The 19,187-nt window shown below is 34.9% G+C and overlaps 2 non-coding genes across 2 annotated transcripts; both read right to left on the reverse strand.

Annotated features, from left to right (window-relative positions):
- Positions 1-15,503: 15,503 nt before the first annotated feature.
- Positions 15,504-15,576, reverse strand: TRNAR-CCU (transfer RNA arginine (anticodon CCU)). The gene has a single exon. It is a non-coding gene; the product is annotated as a tRNA-Arg (tRNA).
- A 1,539-nt stretch (positions 15,577-17,115) lies between these two features.
- TRNAR-CCU (transfer RNA arginine (anticodon CCU)) lies at positions 17,116-17,188 on the reverse strand. Its single transcript has one exon. It is a non-coding gene; the product is annotated as a tRNA-Arg (tRNA).
- Positions 17,189-19,187: the final 1,999 nt, after the last annotated feature.

The raw sequence follows: 19,187 nt of genomic DNA on the forward strand, positions 1-19,187 counted from the left end.
TCCGTTGAAAAATGTGCCTAAAATCATCAAAATACCGAATATCGGGGGGTACCGTTATATGGGGGCTATACGATATCGTGGACCTATACACTATTCTCTTTCAGGGGGTAAAGTGTTCAAAAGGAACTCCTTGTGTGGATTTACAGACAATTCCGTTAAGAAATGTGGCTAAAATCATCAAAATACCGAATAAAGGGGGGTTTCATTATATGGGGGATGTACGATATCTTGGACCTATATAGACAATTCTCTTTCAGGGCGCAAAATACTCACAAGGAACTCCTTGTGTGAATTTTCAGACAATTCCGTTGAAAAATGTGGCTAAAATCATCAAAATACCGAATATCGTGGGGTACCGTTATATGGGGGACGATATCGTGGACCTATATGGACTATTCCCTTTCAGAGAGTAAAGTGCTCGAAAAGAACTCCTTGTGTGGATTTTCAGACAATTCCTCCATACTATGTATGGTGGAGGGTATAAAAAACTTCCAAGACAGAATCTACAGGTATTCTCCTGGGAATATTAACAGGTCTTCTTTGAGAAAATTTTTGGTCCTTTACGAAAAGATTTTCTAAAAAAAATATCTAAAGACCTTCTACGATAACTACCGATGTTTGAAAAGAAATCTTCAACGAGAAGAGAGAAAACCTTTCAAGAGAAAACGATCTGATCTCCTACGAGAAGATCTTCAAAAATAAGATCTACAGATCATCTATGGAATGATCTACAAGATAATACATGATCTATGATCTACATGATCTATGAGATAATATTCAGACCTTCCATAAAAATATCTTCTGATATTCAATTTTCTTTTCTTAGAGAAGATCTTCAGCTACAGCATATCATCTGATCGTGAAAGAGAATATTCTCAAAGATGAGATCTACTGACCTTTTACGATGAGATCTCTGATCTTCTAAAGAAGATCTACAGATTATCTAGGAAATGATATACTGCTCTTTTATGACATTCAAAAAGAAGATTTTCTTAGAGAAGATCTTCAGATTTTCAGCTACAGCTCTTCTGAGAGAATAGCCATAGATCTTCTGCGAGACGACATATTGATCTTCTACGATAAAACCTTATGATTTCCAATGGGAAATTTTTTACAAGAATATCTTTGATCTTTTTTTGAGAAGTTCTTCTGATCGTCAATAAGAAAATCTACAGCTCTTCTGAGGGAATAGCTACAAATCTTCTAAGAGAAGATCAATATATCTTCTATTTTGTAGCATTTTTGAGTCGATCCACCAACAAGGAATCTATATATATATGTAGGGTGAGATAAAAACCTGCAACGAAGTCAAACGCCATAAATCTCACATTTTATTTTTTAAATTATTAAATTAAATCAAAAAATGTCGGAAATAGCATCAAATTTTAGAATAAGTTTAGATTTGTTCGAATTGATCACCTTTGGCACGAATTATAGCCTTCAAACGGCCAATGAAATCGTCACACCCTGCTCGAATGTTGCTTTAAGGTATTTTGACACATTCCCGGCGAAGCGCTTGCTTAAAGTGACCGACACTTTGGTATTTTTAGTGCCAACCTTACTTTTCAAATACTCCAGACACAATAGTCCAACCAATTGGTATCCGGAGATTTTGGTGGCCATTCTGCGCTGGAAATGAAGCGAGGAACCTCATTTTGTAACCATTCCAACATGACTCAGCACCATCGCACTCAGCATGATGGTGCTGAGTCTTGTTGGAAGGTCTGCGCTCAAAATGTTTGCGTGCCCAGGGCTTTAATACACCCTCCAGAATATTTTCGCGATAATATTCGACATTTATTCTGATGCCACGGTCGATTAATACGAGCGGGAAAGCGACCATCGGCTGTTATGGCGGCCCACACCATCACCATGGCCGGCGCTTGAGTTCTAGTGGGCAAGCGAAGGTGCACATCTTCAGCTGACCTCTTTGGCAAATAAACACGATCATTTCGTTTGTTTACAAACTGCTAGACAACGAATGTTTTCTCATCGGAGAAAATAAAAATTCGGCACTTCACTACTTTCGGCCAAGCGAAACAACTCGTTAGCTCATCGGAGAAAACCAAACTCGCCAATTCACCACTTTCGTCCAAGCGAAGCAACTCTTTAGCTCTTTTGAATCTATTTTCTTACTGTTGCGGTGTAAGTTCGTGCACATTTTTGGAATTTCATTGGCTTTACCCTGAGCTCATTTTTCAATATTTGCCGAATGGAATATTGCAATATGTTCAGCTCACGAAATTTATTCACATTTCACGAAAAGATTTATTCACATTTAAATGCTGGAGAGCTCTAACGATAGCCACTTGTGGTTTTCCACCCAAATATAAAGAAATCACACTATCACGCTTGAATTCCATCACGAATAACTTTTTTTTGGAAAATTCTCAACAAAATGCTTTTGTACGCTTGTAAACAATATAATGAGCTGTCGCTGGAATAATTTTAACAGCTGTAGGACGAATGGCTTAGAAATGACAGCAGTCTAAATTTGGTTGCAGTTTTTTCATCTCACCCTTTGTATTTTATGGAATCTACAACGAATATTTAGGGATGTTACAAGGCTCGCGAACGAAGCTAATTTTTCAGCAGCAAGCATTGCTAAAGCTACTCATGCATCCAGAAAGGTCACAATTTGGGGCGGTTTATGAGCTGCTGCCAATCTTAACGCTACCGTGAGATAATATCCAACATCTTTGCCCAATAAGACATCGGCACACACCCAAAGAGTAGGCCGAAATTCTACTTGGCGGATTAATTTGAAGCGAAATCGTGTCAACATTTCCATGAAATAATCTCCAAGCCTTAAATTATACAAATCGTACTATCAATGCCAATAAAGATTTGATGATTTTTTTAGCTGTTTTATATAATTTTTAACTTTCTTGTAACTCTTAAAAATCACCCTTTATTACCCAGTTTTGAAAAAAAATTCCTACATGTGTTAGGATAATAGTCTTTTCACATTAATACATTTTGTTTTGCCTAAAGTCTGCGGACAATTGATGCAATTTATTTTGGATGTAGTTAATTAGTGTTTATTGTTATATCAAAAAAACAATTTAATCAAAAATGTTTACCAACATTTTTGCACACACGCACACTCGCATTCATTTAAATAATTAATGATGTGTTAAGTAAGTTGGACTTAATTTGAAACACCATATGATGGTTGATAAGTTGATTTGATATTAGCAAACATTCCAAAAAAATCAAATTTAATTTTATCACGCACACAATTGATTTAAAATTTGTTTATTTTTTCGCGCGATATGTAGTGGTGTGGCATTGTTTATCAGAGCATTAATTGTTTATCAAGGCATGAATAGTTTATAGCCACCATTATAAATTAAATTGTCATTTCGTTATACCAAATTGCATATATTGACATGGCATTATGTGAAATGTTGAATTAAAAACTAGATTCCTCCTTTATTTAGATAGGTATGTCAATATGGCATTTATCGCTGTGAAATATATATTTGACGTCATATACCATTAACTTCATTGTTTAGTTATTTTTATCAATGTTAGCCCCATGGTGGTATTTGTCATCGCATAACAATTAACAATCAATTTACACATAGATGCGTACTTAAAAATAGTATTATATTTAATTATAGTATTATCTGCAGCAGAAATAAATAAACGTTTAAAAAAAATTCTTAATTATTCTGTGTATTTGAACAAGTACTGTAAATGCCAGAACAGTAGTCCTCAAATTGAATTTCTATATTTTACACATGAAATGATAAGTAGGACTATAGTTTGATGTTTTCTTTTATATATTCGAATATTCAAAAAAAATGAATAAATAAAAGCTAGGTTTTAGTTTTTAGATGGGTTTCCGTATGGAATTCCTCATTTATACAGGGTGAGATAAAAATAACTGCAACAAAGTCAAACACCATAATTTTTACATTTTTTACCTTTATCGAATGAAAGCAAAAAATGTCGGAAATAGCATCTAATTTGTATTATGTCTGCAGGACTTTTGGTATTGAAAATGGGCTAGGTAGGTCCACGTCTTCGTATAGCCCCCATATAACGGTACCCCCGATATTCGGTACTTTAATGATTTTAGATTCATTATTTACCGCAATTTTTTCAATTTTGGTATTTGAAGTTCGTAATGGATACTACATCCTAAAACAGAAAATGAGTCATGTAGGCCCACGTCTTCGTATAGCCCCCATATAGCGGTACCTCCCGATATTGGGTATTTTGATGATTTTAGAGACATTATTTACCGGAACTATTTTAAATTTAGTATTTGAAGTTTGTAATGTATACTACAGCCTATGACAGAAAATTGTCTGTGCAGGTCCACGTCTTCGTATAGCCCCCATATAACGGAACCTCCGATATTCGGTATTCTGATGATTTTAGCGACATTTTTTACCGGAATTATTTCAAATTTTGTATTTGGAGTTCGTAATGGATACTAAAGCCTATGACAGAAAATTGTCTGTGCAGGTCCACGTCTTCGTAGAGCCCCCACATAACGGTACCTCCCGATATTCGGTATTTTAATGATTTTATGGACATTTTTCACCAGAATTGTTTCAAATTTGATATTTGAACTTCGTAATGGATTCTACAGTCTACGACAGAAAATTGTCTGTGCAGGTTCGCGTCTTCGTATAGCCCCCACATAACGATACCTCCCGATATTCGGTATTTTTATTTTATCGACATTATAACCGATTTTTTTTTAAGTTTCGCATTTGAATATTGTAATGGCTCATGACAAATGTTACCTACGCACGTTCATGTCGTCGTATAGACCCTAATATAATAGCTAAATTCGGTATTTTTAAGATTTTAACAGAAGTATTAACGGATTTTATTGTTTTTGAGAATTGCTAAATTCGTTCCAAATGGTGGAGGGTATTCAAAGTTCGGCCCGGCCGAACTTACAGCTTTTTTACTTGTTGTTTTAATAATTTGACCTCAATTTTTGTCAATGAAATTTGTTGAAGTTATGCAAGCTTCTTCCAAATTATGAAGGGTATTGGAATTTCGGCAAACCGAGCTTTGTTGATTTTTATTTGTTTCTATTCTTTATTTATTTATTATATATTTATTTATTTTGAATTTATATATTTATTTATTTTGAAAATGTTGAATATTTTTAAGTGTGATACCAGAAGGAGTGGTATGATATTGCCCATATCGGATTTTGTCCGGATAAGGTTCTGTTTGTATCAAATCGTATACTCTCTTTGTTATGGTGTCCCAACAGGCCATCCGACGGCCGGACATGGCAAGATGGAGTGCATGAAGTCTAAAAATGTTATTTTGATGAGACACATTTTGGTAACATTAAAAGGTCCATCCCCTCTCTTGAAATAATATAAAAGGTTTAACATCATTTAAACCGTATGATTATTTTTGAAAAATGGAACACATTACACTATAAAACTTCAATTTGAACTTTTTTCACAGAATAGTTGTTCATGCCTACCCAGCTTTGCGGTGGAATTTTTAGACATTTGCAAAAAAAATATAAAAAATGATAACCCTAGTATCGACAAAGCATTCAGATTTCTTCGAACTTGTATTGTTTATAAAAGTTTATTAAAACTTATTTTAGTATTACAAAATTTAGTTAAATAAATTTATTCAACATTAAGGTTTCTTATTCGGAAGTACCTCAAAGGCATACAGAGCTTATGATGTTCTCAATAATATATTTTTAAATGTATGTGACTGATACACCTTGCCGTTAATCAAATTGTGAAAGATAAGTCACCGTGAAAATTGAATTATCCTCTTTGCAACAAATAAAGAAGATTAATGTAATGCGTTAAATTGAAATTTCAAGGAAATTGTGTATCTATTACGTATTTCGGTTTTTTTCTGTGACCAGTAACATTATGCATTGCAAACACATTTGATTGGTGATAAATTTTAGAGTTTAGTAAGTACACATCGTTTTTTATAATATATGAAAATTTTACTATAATGGATACTATCTTCTTTAAAATTTTTATATTTCTTTACTTTATAAAAGTTTTCATTTCACATTTCCATACAACGAGAATTGGAACCAAGGTTCGACCAAATTTAGACCCGATGAATATGATGAACAGAAAAGTTTGTTATGCTTTCTATGCGTATTTGAGTCTTATGCGTGAGAATAGTCAAAACATGAACAGTTTGGTCGATCCGCTGTCCCCTGGACTGTGAGTAGATTTTGCTCTGACTGCTCGTCTGTTTATCTGATGATCATCTACATCCACTCTCAGTATTGGAAAAAGTTAAAACGGCGTTAGGCTCGGAGTTAACTTCTGATATCCTCAACTATTAGGGAATGAAAAATATTTCAAATATCTGTCGAAATGCCCCGCTCCGCACTATTTTTACAATGCTGTCCTTACTTCTCAAAAACTTATACGCATACGTTTCAATAATGTCTTCACAACCTTTAAAATACCGAATATGGAGCTATAAGAAATCCTGGACCTATGTAAACAGTTTTTCGCCAGAGGAGCTGGTGTTAGTTACCTTAAATACAATACAATATACAATTTTCTGTCATAGGTTGAAGAATCTATTACAAACTTTAAAACCGAAATTTGAAACAATTCCGGTGAATAATATAGCTAAAATCATAAAAATATCGAATGACGGGAGGTACCGTTATATGGGGGCTATACGAAAACGTGCACCAACAAAGCCTGCCTACTGGCAAAATACACACATTTGCAAAATTTGAGCCTTGTCAATTCTATCGAAAGATTGGATGATTACAACAGACAGACGGACATCGATAACTCGACTTAGAATTTTACGCTGATCAAGAATATATATTTAGGGTGAGATGAAAAAACTGCAACCAACTTCAGACTGCTCTCATTTTTAAGCCACTCGTCCGACAGCTGTTAAAATTATTCCAGTGATAATATTCCAGTTCATAATATTGTTTACAGGCGCACAAAAGCATTTTGGTGAGAATTTTCCAGAAAAAAATTATTCGTGATGGAATTCAAGCGTGATAGTGTGATTTCTTTATATTTGGGTGGAAAACCACAAGTGGCTATCGTTAGAGCACTCCAGCATTTAAATGCGAATAAATCTTTTGTGTCTCGTACCATCGCTCGTTACCGCGATACTTGTAGCGTAGCCCGACGTCAAGGAAGTGGACGGAAGAAAACAGCAACATCAGCTGAAATGGTTCGAAAAGTAAAAAAGCGACTTGATTGAAACCCGCGTCGCAGTGGCCGAAATATGGCTCGTGAGCTGAACATATCGCAATATTTCATTCGGCAAATATAGAAAAATGAGCTCGGGGTAAAGCCATTGAAATTCCAAAAAAGTTAAAAAAAAAAAACTTACACCGTAACAGAAAGGAAATAGACTCAAAAGAGCTAAAGAGTTTTTTCGCTTGGCCGAAAGTGGTGAACTGCCGAATTTGGTTTTCTCCCATGAGAAAACATTCGTTGTTGAGCAGTTTGTAAACAAACAAAATTATCGTGTTTACTTGCCAAAGAGGCACCTTCGGTTGGCCACCACAACTCAAGTACAAGCCATGGTAATGCTGTTGGACGCCATAACAGCTGATGGTCGCTCTCCGCTCGTATTAATCGACCGTGGCATCAAAATAAATGCAGAATATTATCGCGAAAATATTCTGGAGGATGTATTAAAGCCTTAAAGCATTCGCATCAGCTCGCACCACCCAAGAATGGTTACAAAATGAGGTTCATCGCTTCATTTCCAGCGCACAATGGCCACCAAAATCTCGGGATACCAATCCGTTGCATTATTGTGTCTGGAGTATTTTGGAAAGCAAGGTTGGATCACCTCAAGCAAGCGCTACGCCTGGAATGGGCCAAAATACCGCAGAGCAACATTCGGGCAGCGTGTGACGGTTTCATTGGCCGTTTGAAGGCCACAATTCGTGCCAAAGGTGACCAATTCGAACAAATCTAAACTTATTCTAAAATTTGATGCTATTTCCGAAATTTTCAGCTCTCATTCAATAACATTAAAAAAAATTGTAAAAATTATGGCTTTTGACTTTGTTGCAGTTTTTTTTTTTATCTCACCCTGTATATCATGCATTTACTCTGGCACTATGAAGATGGCATTTTCCAACATTTCCAAGCAGTTGCAATATAGAATCTTTTCTAAAAATCAATTAGTAGTTCTTACCAATTAAAAATATTGTCTAAAACTAAATCAAGGATTCTAAATGAGTCCACAAAAGCCTAATATTTCAGGCATTTTTCCAAAAAAAAGTCTTCAGAAGTATCACTCCCATGTAAAAATATTTGAGAGTTTTAAAAGTTTCGACACGATTTTCAACCGAAATGGATACAATTCGGCCTTTCGAGTTCTCAGGGAGAAAAAACTGTTTTATTTAAATTATAAAGAAAACCCATACTTTTAATATTTTACATTAATTTATATAATTTATGATGGAGGTAATAAAAATTCTAGGTCTTAGTTTGTAACAAATTTGTTATATATTTTCTAATTTTTTTTTATAAAAAAATAAATAATTTTTATGTTAGTTCAGTGTTAGGGTTAATAAAAATTCAACCCGAATTGGCTTAACTAAAAATATAATTTCAAATACCAATACCAATTTTAATAACTTACAATTTTTTTGTAGTTTTTCAAATCCGTTTTCACAGTAGCTCAAAAAAGTTTTTTTGTTGTACTTTCGCTTGCAATATTTGTAATTTTTCGTAACAATAACAACACATATTATAACAGTCCTTGCACTTTTTCAACGATATATAAATATTTCTTATATATATTTTAAAAATTTGTAAAGTCCATTTATTTAAGTTTTTTTGAGCAATAAAACGTTTTTATATTACTTTTCAGGTTTTCCCTTTTTTTTAAATACTAGTCAACGGTCGTTTTTGCTTCAAATTTCCTTTTGGATTTTATTTCACATTTTCTTCCATTTATTTTAATCCCATTAAATGTTCTTCAATTATCATTAACTTTTCCACTGGCACTTAATTTTATTTTTTATTAGGAATTTTCTGTGTTTCTGTTTTCAATTTTAATTTTCTCAAATCCAACTGTTGATTGTCACTCTGCTGTTGCTGCTGTCATCTTCATCATCGCGCCGCCATCAACATCAGTTGAACACTTGTTTGCTTGTTTGTCCTTTGCAAATATTCCACCAGCAGCAGCTTGTTGCTGCTCTGCTCAGCTCTGTTCACTTAGCTTTTTATGTTTTTTACACACTTATTGGTATCCTTCTTCGGCGTGGCTTGTGTTTTGTCCCGAAAATATGCGTTGTTCAATCTTCAAAGGATCTCTGTAGACTAAATGTATTTTCCAGATGTATCCTGTTAATATAGGAAACAAAATAATTGCGTATACATGTGCGAATAAAGGTGAGTGTGTATGTGTGCGTCGTTACCAGTTTCGTTTGTGTGAGTGCCGATACGAGCATGACACTGTTGATTCCATTTTTGTTGTTTCGAATCTTTCACAAGGATACAGCAACAATTTTAACTTGAACGAATGTCTGTCTATGTATTGGTAATCGTCACACACTCACACTAACCCACATTTTTGCAAGACAAACAATATTCATCAGTGGCATAGATACAGACAGAGAAGCAACAGTGTTAAAAATTTATCCCAAAATAAAGAGGGACCACCAAAATATCCCAAAATATGTTGAAAAGAACATTTGGGCGCCAGATGTAGCCGGGAGTGAGAAATAAAAATATTTACTAGATGGTGTTGCAAAAAACGAAGAGCTTTAGTACAATTTCTTTATACATAGCTTTCAAGTTTTATTTGAAATTTAAAAGCTTCATCTTTTTCCCCATTTGTCAACTTGAAAGTTAAATTCTTTCTCTTTGCAAGTTTTAATGAAACTTGAAAGCATTCTGCTTTCTCTTTTGAACAATGATTTTGCGTCCTAACAGTTTGTCTCAGATTTACTCCTGTTACGCTTTTAAACAGGAGATTTTGTGGCTATCACATCCGCAAAAAGTTTTCAATTTCCCCCGCAAAGACTAGTAAAAATGCAATACAATAATAGTATAACGTCTGCATTTTTATGCCCTCAGCCTACAGACGGTATATATAATTTGAAACAAGAAAGGATCATCTAATTTTGTGCAAACTTTGCAAGTATCAATGCAGGGTGAGATGAAAAAACTGCAACCACTCGTCCGACATCTGTTACAATTATTCCAGTGACAACTTATTATATTGTTTACAAGCGTTTGGTGAGAATTGTCCAGAAAAAAAGTTATTCGTGATGGAATTCAAGCGTGATAGTGTGAATTCTTTATATTTGGCTGGAAAATCATAAGGGGCTATCGATAGAGCACTCCAGCATTTAAATGTGAATTAATCTTTTGTGTCTCGTACCATCGCTCTTTACCGTCATACTGGTAGCGAAGCCCGACGTCAAGGAAGTGGACGGTAGAAAACAGCAAGATTAACAGAAATGGTTCGAAAAGTAATGAAGCGACTTGATCGAAACCCGCGTCGCAGTGGTCGAAAAATGGCTCGTGAGCTGAACATAGCTCAATATCCCATTCGGCAAATATTGAAAAATGAGCTCGGGGTAAAGCCATTAAAATTCCAAAAAGTGCAAGAACTTATACCACAACAGAAAAAAAATTGACTCAAAAGAGCTAAAGAGTTACTTTGCTTGGCCGAAAGTGGTGAACTGCCGAATTTTGCTTTTCTCCGACGAGAAAACACTCGTTTTCCAGCAGTTTGTAAACAAACAAAATAATCGTGTTTACTTGCCAAAGAGGTCAGCTGAAAATGTGCACCTTCGGTTGGCCACCAGAACTCAAGCTCCGGCGTGGGCCGCAATAACAGCCCATGTTCGCTCTCCGCTCCTATTAATCGACCGTGGCATCAAAATAAACAACGAATATTATCGCGAAAATATTCTGAAGGGTGTATTAAAGCCTTGGGCATGCAAACATTTTGCCCGCAGACCTTGGACATTCCAACAGGACTCAACGCCATCGCACTCAGCTCGCCCCACCCAAGAATGGTTACGAAATGAGGTTCTTCGCTTCATTGTGTCTTGAGTTTTTTGGAAAGCAAGGTTGGCACTAAAAAATACCAAAGTGTCGGTCACCTCAAGCAAGCGCTTCGCCGGAATGGGCCAAAATACTGCAGAACAACATTCGGACAGCGTGTGACGGTTTCATTGGCCGGTTGAAGGCCATAATTCGTTCCAAAGGTGACCAATTCGAACAAATCTAAACTTAAGCCAGACATACAGACTGATGGACATCGCTAGATCGACTCTGAATGTCCTGAAACGGATTTGGTCCAAAGAGACCTAGGGTCTGAAACCATTAATTGTTTTGGGCGTATCAAATGAAAAAAATAACAAGATTTCAAGACATGGATGAATAATCAAAGTAGGCTTGGCGGTAGGGAAACTGAATTGCACAGAAACAGTCATAGATGCACTATTGAAAGCTCTCGATGAATACTTATGTGCCTTATATTTCCAAATGGTTTTAAATAGTCGAAGTCCTTTCAAAATAATTTTTGGGAAAAAATAAATACTTATTAAAATGAGCAAAAATTTGAACAAATCGGAGACATAGTTTAAGTTATGCTTGGTTTTTTCCAAAAATTTTACCAATTATTGGAGACTTGATCCCAAAAAAATACGATCCCATGGTCAACAACCAGTACGATTCTCACAATCAGAGTTTAAACCTATAATTTTTAGAGAATACATATTTGCCTTAATTCAATATTTCTGTATTGCAAAACTTTTGCCAGTCTCTTCTCTCATATTACACCCCTTCAAGCAAATAAATCGTCGAATTTCCCCAACTACAAAACGACTGTCTCCTATAAAAGCTCTCTCCGCCCCTCTCGCGGCGACAACTTAAAAATTGTAGTTCTTAATCCTTCTGTCTCTGTTTAACATATTGTAATTGGATTTTTACTTTGGCGCCTTTGCTCACACCCTGTCAGCGCTGCAAAGTTAACATTACAACCACCTAACCGTACTTTATCCTTGGCCTTCACAGACGATTTCAATGTTTTATTGCGTTCGGCAACAGAACGCATAGCAATACACACCACGCAGGAATAGGTGGACAACAATAACAACATAATAAATTTTGTTTTTTTATTTGCCATTGTGTGGCACTCACTCACTGTTCGGAAGAGCTTTTTCTGTTATGATTTTTTCGTTTTTTGTAGGAACGACAAAAAGTTTGTCATTATAACGTCATCAAGTCCTTGCTTCTGCTTACTGTTGACTAAAACTGTCATTGCCATTTTTAGTTAAGGCTGTTTCTTATTGTTTTGTTCCGTTCTGCTGGTCGGCTGTTATTGTTGTTGCCTTTGCTGACAATTTATAAACACTTACGTTGTATGACAAACATGATATTTGGTGGTGTACATATAGACAGGCATGTATGTATGTATGTGAATGGATATACTCGCACATCTAATGATTTATGTTGAGATATGATGAATTCACTCGAGGAAAAATGCAAGAATATAGGATGAGATGAAAAAACTGCAACTAACTTCAGACTGATGTCATTTCTAAAGCACTCGTCCGACAGCTGTTAAAATTATTCCAGTGACAGCTTATTATATTGCTTACAAGCGTACAAAAGCATTTTGGGGAGAATTTTCCAGAAAAAAAGTTATTTGTGATGGAATTCAAGCGTGATAGCGTGGTTTCTTTATATTTGGCTGGAAAACCACAAGTGGCTATCTTTAGAGCACTCCATCATTTAAATGTAAATAAATCTTTTGTGTCTCGTACCATCGATCAAGGAAGTTGTCGAAAGAAAACAGCAACATCAGCAGAAATGGTTCGAAAAGTAAAGAAGCGACTTGATCAAAACCCGCGTCGCAGTGGCCGAAAAATGTCTCGGGGCAAAGTGCAAGAACTTACACCGCAACAGAAAGAGAATAGACTCAAAAGAGCTAAAGAGTTGCTTCGCTTGGCCGAAAGTCGTGAACAGCCGAATTTGGTTTTCTCTGATGAGAAAACATTCGTTGTCCAGCAGTTTGTAAACAAACAAAATCATCGTGAACAAAATGAAAGAGGTCAGCTGAAAATGTGCACCTTCGGCTGGCCACCAGAACTCAAGCGCAGGCCAAGGAATTGGGTATGGAGATTTTGGTTGCCCTTGCGTGCTGGAAATGCAGCGAGATTCTTGGTTGGCTCTAGCTGACTGCGATGGTGCTTAGTCCTGTTGGAATGTCCAAGGTCTGCGGCCAAAATGTTTGCGTGTCCAAGGCTTTAATACACCCTCCGGAATGCTTTCGCGATAATATTCGTCATTTATTCTGATACCACCGGCCGGCATTTGAGTTCTGGTGGCCAACCGAAGGTGCACAATTTCAGCTGACCTCTTTTACAAGTAAACACAATCATTTTGTTTGTTTACAAACTGCTGGCAGTTCACCATTTTCGGTCAACCACCTCTTTAGCACCACCTGTTGCGGTGTAAATTCTTGCACTTTTTGGAATTTCAAGAGCTTTGCCCCGAGCTCATTTTTTAAAATTTGCCGAATGGAATTTTGTGATATGTTCAATTCACGAGTCTGAAATTGGTTGGACGACTATTTTTACCCTCCTTTTCAAGGTGGAGGGTACAAAAATGAAAGAAAAGTATCAGAGAAGGAATTATATCAAAGCCTTCGCAAAGCCAGTAATACTGATATCTGGTATGAGAGAATATAAAGATATATTATTTTTTTCGGAAAAATCATAACATTTGTGTGAAGATACTGGAAAGTGTGGTCCATTATTGTTCATCTTCGAACACCAATTACTTGGTTATCACGATGTGTCAAATTTAAACCAAATCAGAAATTCTCTACAAGAGTTGTGGTGTGACAAAAAGACCAACGAACTTACTATATCGACTCTAAACATCCTCAAATGGATTACGTTCAAAGACATATGGGGTATTATACGGTAATTTAGGTTGTAAATATATCCATAATTCGCAGAGTATACAAATATTTATTTACATTTGTTTTACTTTTATCTATCTCTGTTTCTTTTTGATTTTCTTCGACCATATGATATTACAATACGTCCACTGCCGTTCAAAAAGTTTTTTTCCTTTATCTGTTGCAACTGATGTTTGTCCGTGTGTGTGCATGTTTCGTAAAAGTTTTCCAAGAAGTGATTGTGTGTGTGTGTGGAAAATAGTTTGTTTTCCATTGACACATTTAGAGAAGTTCTTATTGCTGAGATTTGTTTGTCACACTATCAGACAGACTTAAATAGAGCCCTGCTGCAATCAATGTCGGTACCTGATAATATAAGTATTTTCTTGAAGATGGAGGGAAAACTTGTAGATAAAACAGTTGTTTTAAAAAATGTTGAAAATAAATGACAGGTGGTAGGAATAAGTATTGGGAAAGTTAACTTAAATCAAAATAAATTTATTAAAAGAGTTGATTACATATGTACATTGAATTCAGTTAAACTAAAAAGAAAAAGAAGTAAAATGGTATTAAATTCGAACGGGCCGAATTTTTAATACCCTCCACGATTTGAAAAGTTTTTTTTTTAAAAATTAAAAAAAAATATCTGTTGAAAAATACTGCTAAAATCATAAAAATACCGAATAGAGAGATATGAGAGTTATCATCAAAATACCGAATATTAGGAGGTACGGTTATATGGGAGCTATGCGAAGACGTCAACCATTAGCATTAGCAATTTCCTGTCATAGACTAAAGTACCCATCAATAACTTCGAATTCTAAGTTTTAAACAATTCCAGTGGATAATGTCGCTAAAATCATGAAAATACCGAATGTAGGGAGGTACCATTTTATGGAAGCTATGCGAAGACATCCGCATGAGCAATTTTCTGTCATAGGCTGTAGTACGCATTAGGAACTTCAAATACCCTGGAAAATGTGACAGTAATATGGGAACTATGCCAAAACTCATACCTATATTGACACTTCTATGTAAGGACTTTTCGTAAATAATCATATACTGCAAATTTACAGTAAATAGGTTTAAAATTGTGATTAAAACACTCAAAAAACATAAATCTGTCGGTACAGTTATATGGGGGTTATACCAAAACGTGGACCCATATAAATACAAAACACAGCTGGGTAAAATTATATGAATCTACGTCATTTCGTAACAAATGAATTATTTATTTGTTCATTCTAGTCATGAGAGCTTTACCACAAATTATAGTTGAGTAGGATTTTACATGGTCGGCCACCCCCACAACACCCTTTACATTCTGGTTAAAATACATTCAGACTTGTAATTGTTTACAACACGTATACGCAACGATATTCCCAAATACAACCTTCTTCAAAAATTTATAGTTGACATCTGAAAGAACACTTTTGTATATTTTTCACAGAGCGTTTTTTTTTTCTTTTTCAAAATACGTCTACACTTAAATGTTTCAAATGGATTATAATTATCCACACCACACACAAGCATAACTGTGTATGTGTTATAATTTTGATTAAAACAACTCAAAAAACATCAGAAAAAATCGTTTTCATCTTTACCCCAGATGGGACTCGAACCCACAATCCCCGGCTTAGGAGGCCGATGCCGTATCCATTGGGCCACTGGGGCAGTTGTTATGATAGAAGCAACAACTGCATGCTATATTAACAGGCACCACATACACACAAATGTATATAAATAAATAAAAAACATTTGTTTGGCTCTAAACACAATTGTGAAAACTTCATGGAAAATTGTGAAAAACTGTAACGTTTTGGAACAATATCGATTTTTGTGAATGTAAATTATTTAGATATCCATGCCACCGTGTGGATGAATACACTACAAACAAGGATATTAGTTATAAAGGTAAAGATTTTGAAGGAATACATTAAAGGAAGTTTTAACATCATTTTCGATTTCGTTTTAAGAGCCCAAATTAATAGCCTGAGGTAAAAATAACCCATTATAAGGAAACGTAAACAAACTACCATCTGTAGTACCAGCTGACTATATGACTATATGATACCCTACAACACTACGTATATTTAGTATTGGGATTTTATGTGTAATTTATGGCTTTAGAGCAGTTAAAACTTATATGTGCGAGGTATATCCAACTCTAAATGGATTTTACTCGGCCCAAATAACATTGCTATAGAGTGCATGATATGACATCGAAAAGGACCATATTAAAAAATATATCGGAGCAATTTGGGTGAATGTTCAAAAATCCATCCAAAATATAGCTTCCATATATGGAACCTATATCCCAAAATTTGGCAGAGGTATTTCTGAGCTGTATCTGGTAGCAAATATCGTTGCTCGGATGAAACATATGTATGGGAGCTATATCTGAACCAAATAAAATTTAATCGGACGAAGATATGTATGGGAACTACATCTAAATTTGGACCGATTGTCTAAAATAAATTGCTTATCCACATATTTTTCGATTTTTAATTGCCAATTGATTGTGTTAACTATTATCTTTTTTTGACAACATAGGTTTGTTTCACTGTCAAACATCTTATAGTCTGGTCTATAAGTTAACCCTGCACCATCATACAGACGAACAAATTATTAAATTTTATTATAAATATGCATGCTCTTTAAAGAAAGTTCATCGCGCGTTTCTTCTGTTCAGGGACGAAGCTCAGTTTTTGCTATATGGATACGTAAATAAACAGAATTATCGATTTTGGAGTAAAAATTAGCCAGAAGCTTTGTAAAATCTACCAATGCTTCCAGAAAAAGTCACAGTTTAGTGCATTTTTTGGGGTGGTGGCATCATTGGACCGTATTGGTTTAAAAGATGCTTCGAATCGTAAAGTAACTATGAATGGTGAGCGATATGGTATTCAACTTTTTTGTGCTTTTTTATACCCTCCACCATAGTATGGAGGGTATATTAAGTTTGCCATTCCGTTTGTAACACCTCGAAAAATATATTTTAGACCCCACAAAGTATATATATTCTTGATCAGCATAAAATCCTAACACAGAAAATTGTCTGTGCAGGTATATATATTCTTGATCAGCATAAAATCCTAACACAGAAAATTGTCTGTGCAGGTTCACGTCTTCGTATAGCCCCCCTACAACGGTACCTCACAATAATCGGTAATTTGATGATTTTAGTGTCATTATTAAAATAGTTTTCATCTTTACCCCAGATGGGACTCGAACCCACAATCCCCGGCTTAGGAGGCCGATGCCGTATCCATTGGGCCACTGGGGCAGTTGTTATGATAGAAGCAACCACGGCATGACATAATAATGTGTAGCACACATACACATATATTTACAAATAAAAATATTTGTTTGGCTCTAAACACAATTGTGAAAACTTCATGAAAAATTTTCAAAACTGTGACGTTTTGGTATGATATCGATTTTTCTGAATGTAAATTATTTAGATATCCATGCCACCGTGTTGATGAATACACTACAAACAAGCATATTATTATATATTATTTGAAGTTCGTAATGGATACTACAGCCTAAGACAGAAAATTGTCTATGCAGGTCCACGTCTTCGTATCAGTACCTCCCTATATTCGGTATTTTGATGATTCTAGGTACAATACCCACTGACATTTTTTGAAATGTGTATTTGAAGTTCGTAATAGCTGCTACAGCCTGTGACAGAAAATTTATGATTTTAGCTACATTATTCACCGTTTATTTCAAGTTTCGAATTTGAATATGGTAATGGCTTATGACAAACAAAGCCTATGTAGATTCACGTCGTAGAGACCTCAATATAACGGCTATATTCGGTATTTTTAAGATTTTAACAGAATTTTTAACGGATTCTATTTTTTGAAAATTTCCAAATTCGTTCCAAATGGTTTAGGGCATTCAAAGTTCAGCCCGGCCGAACTTACTGCTTTTTAACTTGTTGATATATGATAAATATATATTTTATGAGAAATTTTCTGAAATTATCTGTCTACAAGTGAAACTTGATTATAATACGTTACTCGACTTGTTTTATAGGAAATACATTTATGATTAGTTTCGAAATTGTTTAACCTTTGATGAGTGTGATGTAGAAGAAAGAGTGATCCAATAAATTCTATCAGACTTGCTCTAAATTTTAAGGAAATTTGACATTGATCCTCCATCTTAAGAATTTGATTATTATTGAAACTTATGACATATTTTCAGGGAGGATCAGAAAGAGTGCTCCATTATTTTCCATTCTCTCACGTCACTATTGTCAAATAAAAACATTATATATGTATATATTCACATCAGATCTCAGGTTACGAAGTTTTCAAAGAATCGCTGACTTGTTTCGCAAACTACGGGAGACATAAATATTGAACATTTTGATCCTTTGTGGAGAAAATACCCTTTTGGTGGGATGTGTGAAATTTCAATCGGAATCGGATGCCTACTACGCTTTTATGAGCGTTTTGTTATTCAACATTTTTCCATTTGTGGGAGAGGTACAAGAAGGAGTGGACCGACATATACCATAATCACGCCAGATCTTGTGTTAGCAGAAATATTGGGATGTACTAAGTTTGAAAATTATCGAATGCTTCTTAGTTATTCATACCAAGTTTGGACCAAATCAGACATTCTCTAGCCATATGGCTGAGGGTATAATTGCATTAGCACATGATTTTCTGAAATTTAAGTGCTATGTTGAAATTAATTTTTCACTCTTTGTTGTAGCTTCAAACTTAAAATGTCATTATTTTAATAATTTCATTTATAATTGGGAAATATAAGGGCGTTTCTTTTGCCTGACCTGGGGCTGGATTCTTGTTGTATGAAAATATGAATGAAAAATATTTCCTTTAAAAAATTTTTCATTTGAAATTTATTTCCTTTATAAAAGTTTTCATTTCACATTTTCATAGAACAAGACTGTGGCCCTATCCTACAAAATAACAACAATATGAAAAATCATAAAACATATAGATAGGTTTTTTGATGATTTTTTTTTCAAGGATTTTTGGGTGAAAATTGATTTTTCAAGGATTTCCTAACGATATATAAATCGTAGATTTTTTAAGAATATTTTTTACAATGTTGTACCAAATACACAAAATACACTCCAATGTTATCTTAAATTCAAACACAATAAAATAATTAAAAACATTGGTAAAATGTCCAATTCAATTTTAACAGCATCATATTTCTTATTGTGCCATTCCTGCTTGTTTTGGACTCGTGCTCCACCGTACTGCATTTAATGGAAGTTGAAATTTTAAAAAGGTTGC

Source organism: Musca domestica, unplaced genomic scaffold (genome assembly GCF_030504385.1).
Source record: "Musca domestica strain aabys unplaced genomic scaffold, Musca_domestica.polishedcontigs.V.1.1 18, whole genome shotgun sequence".
Taxonomy (NCBI): domain Eukaryota; kingdom Metazoa; phylum Arthropoda; class Insecta; order Diptera; family Muscidae; genus Musca; species Musca domestica.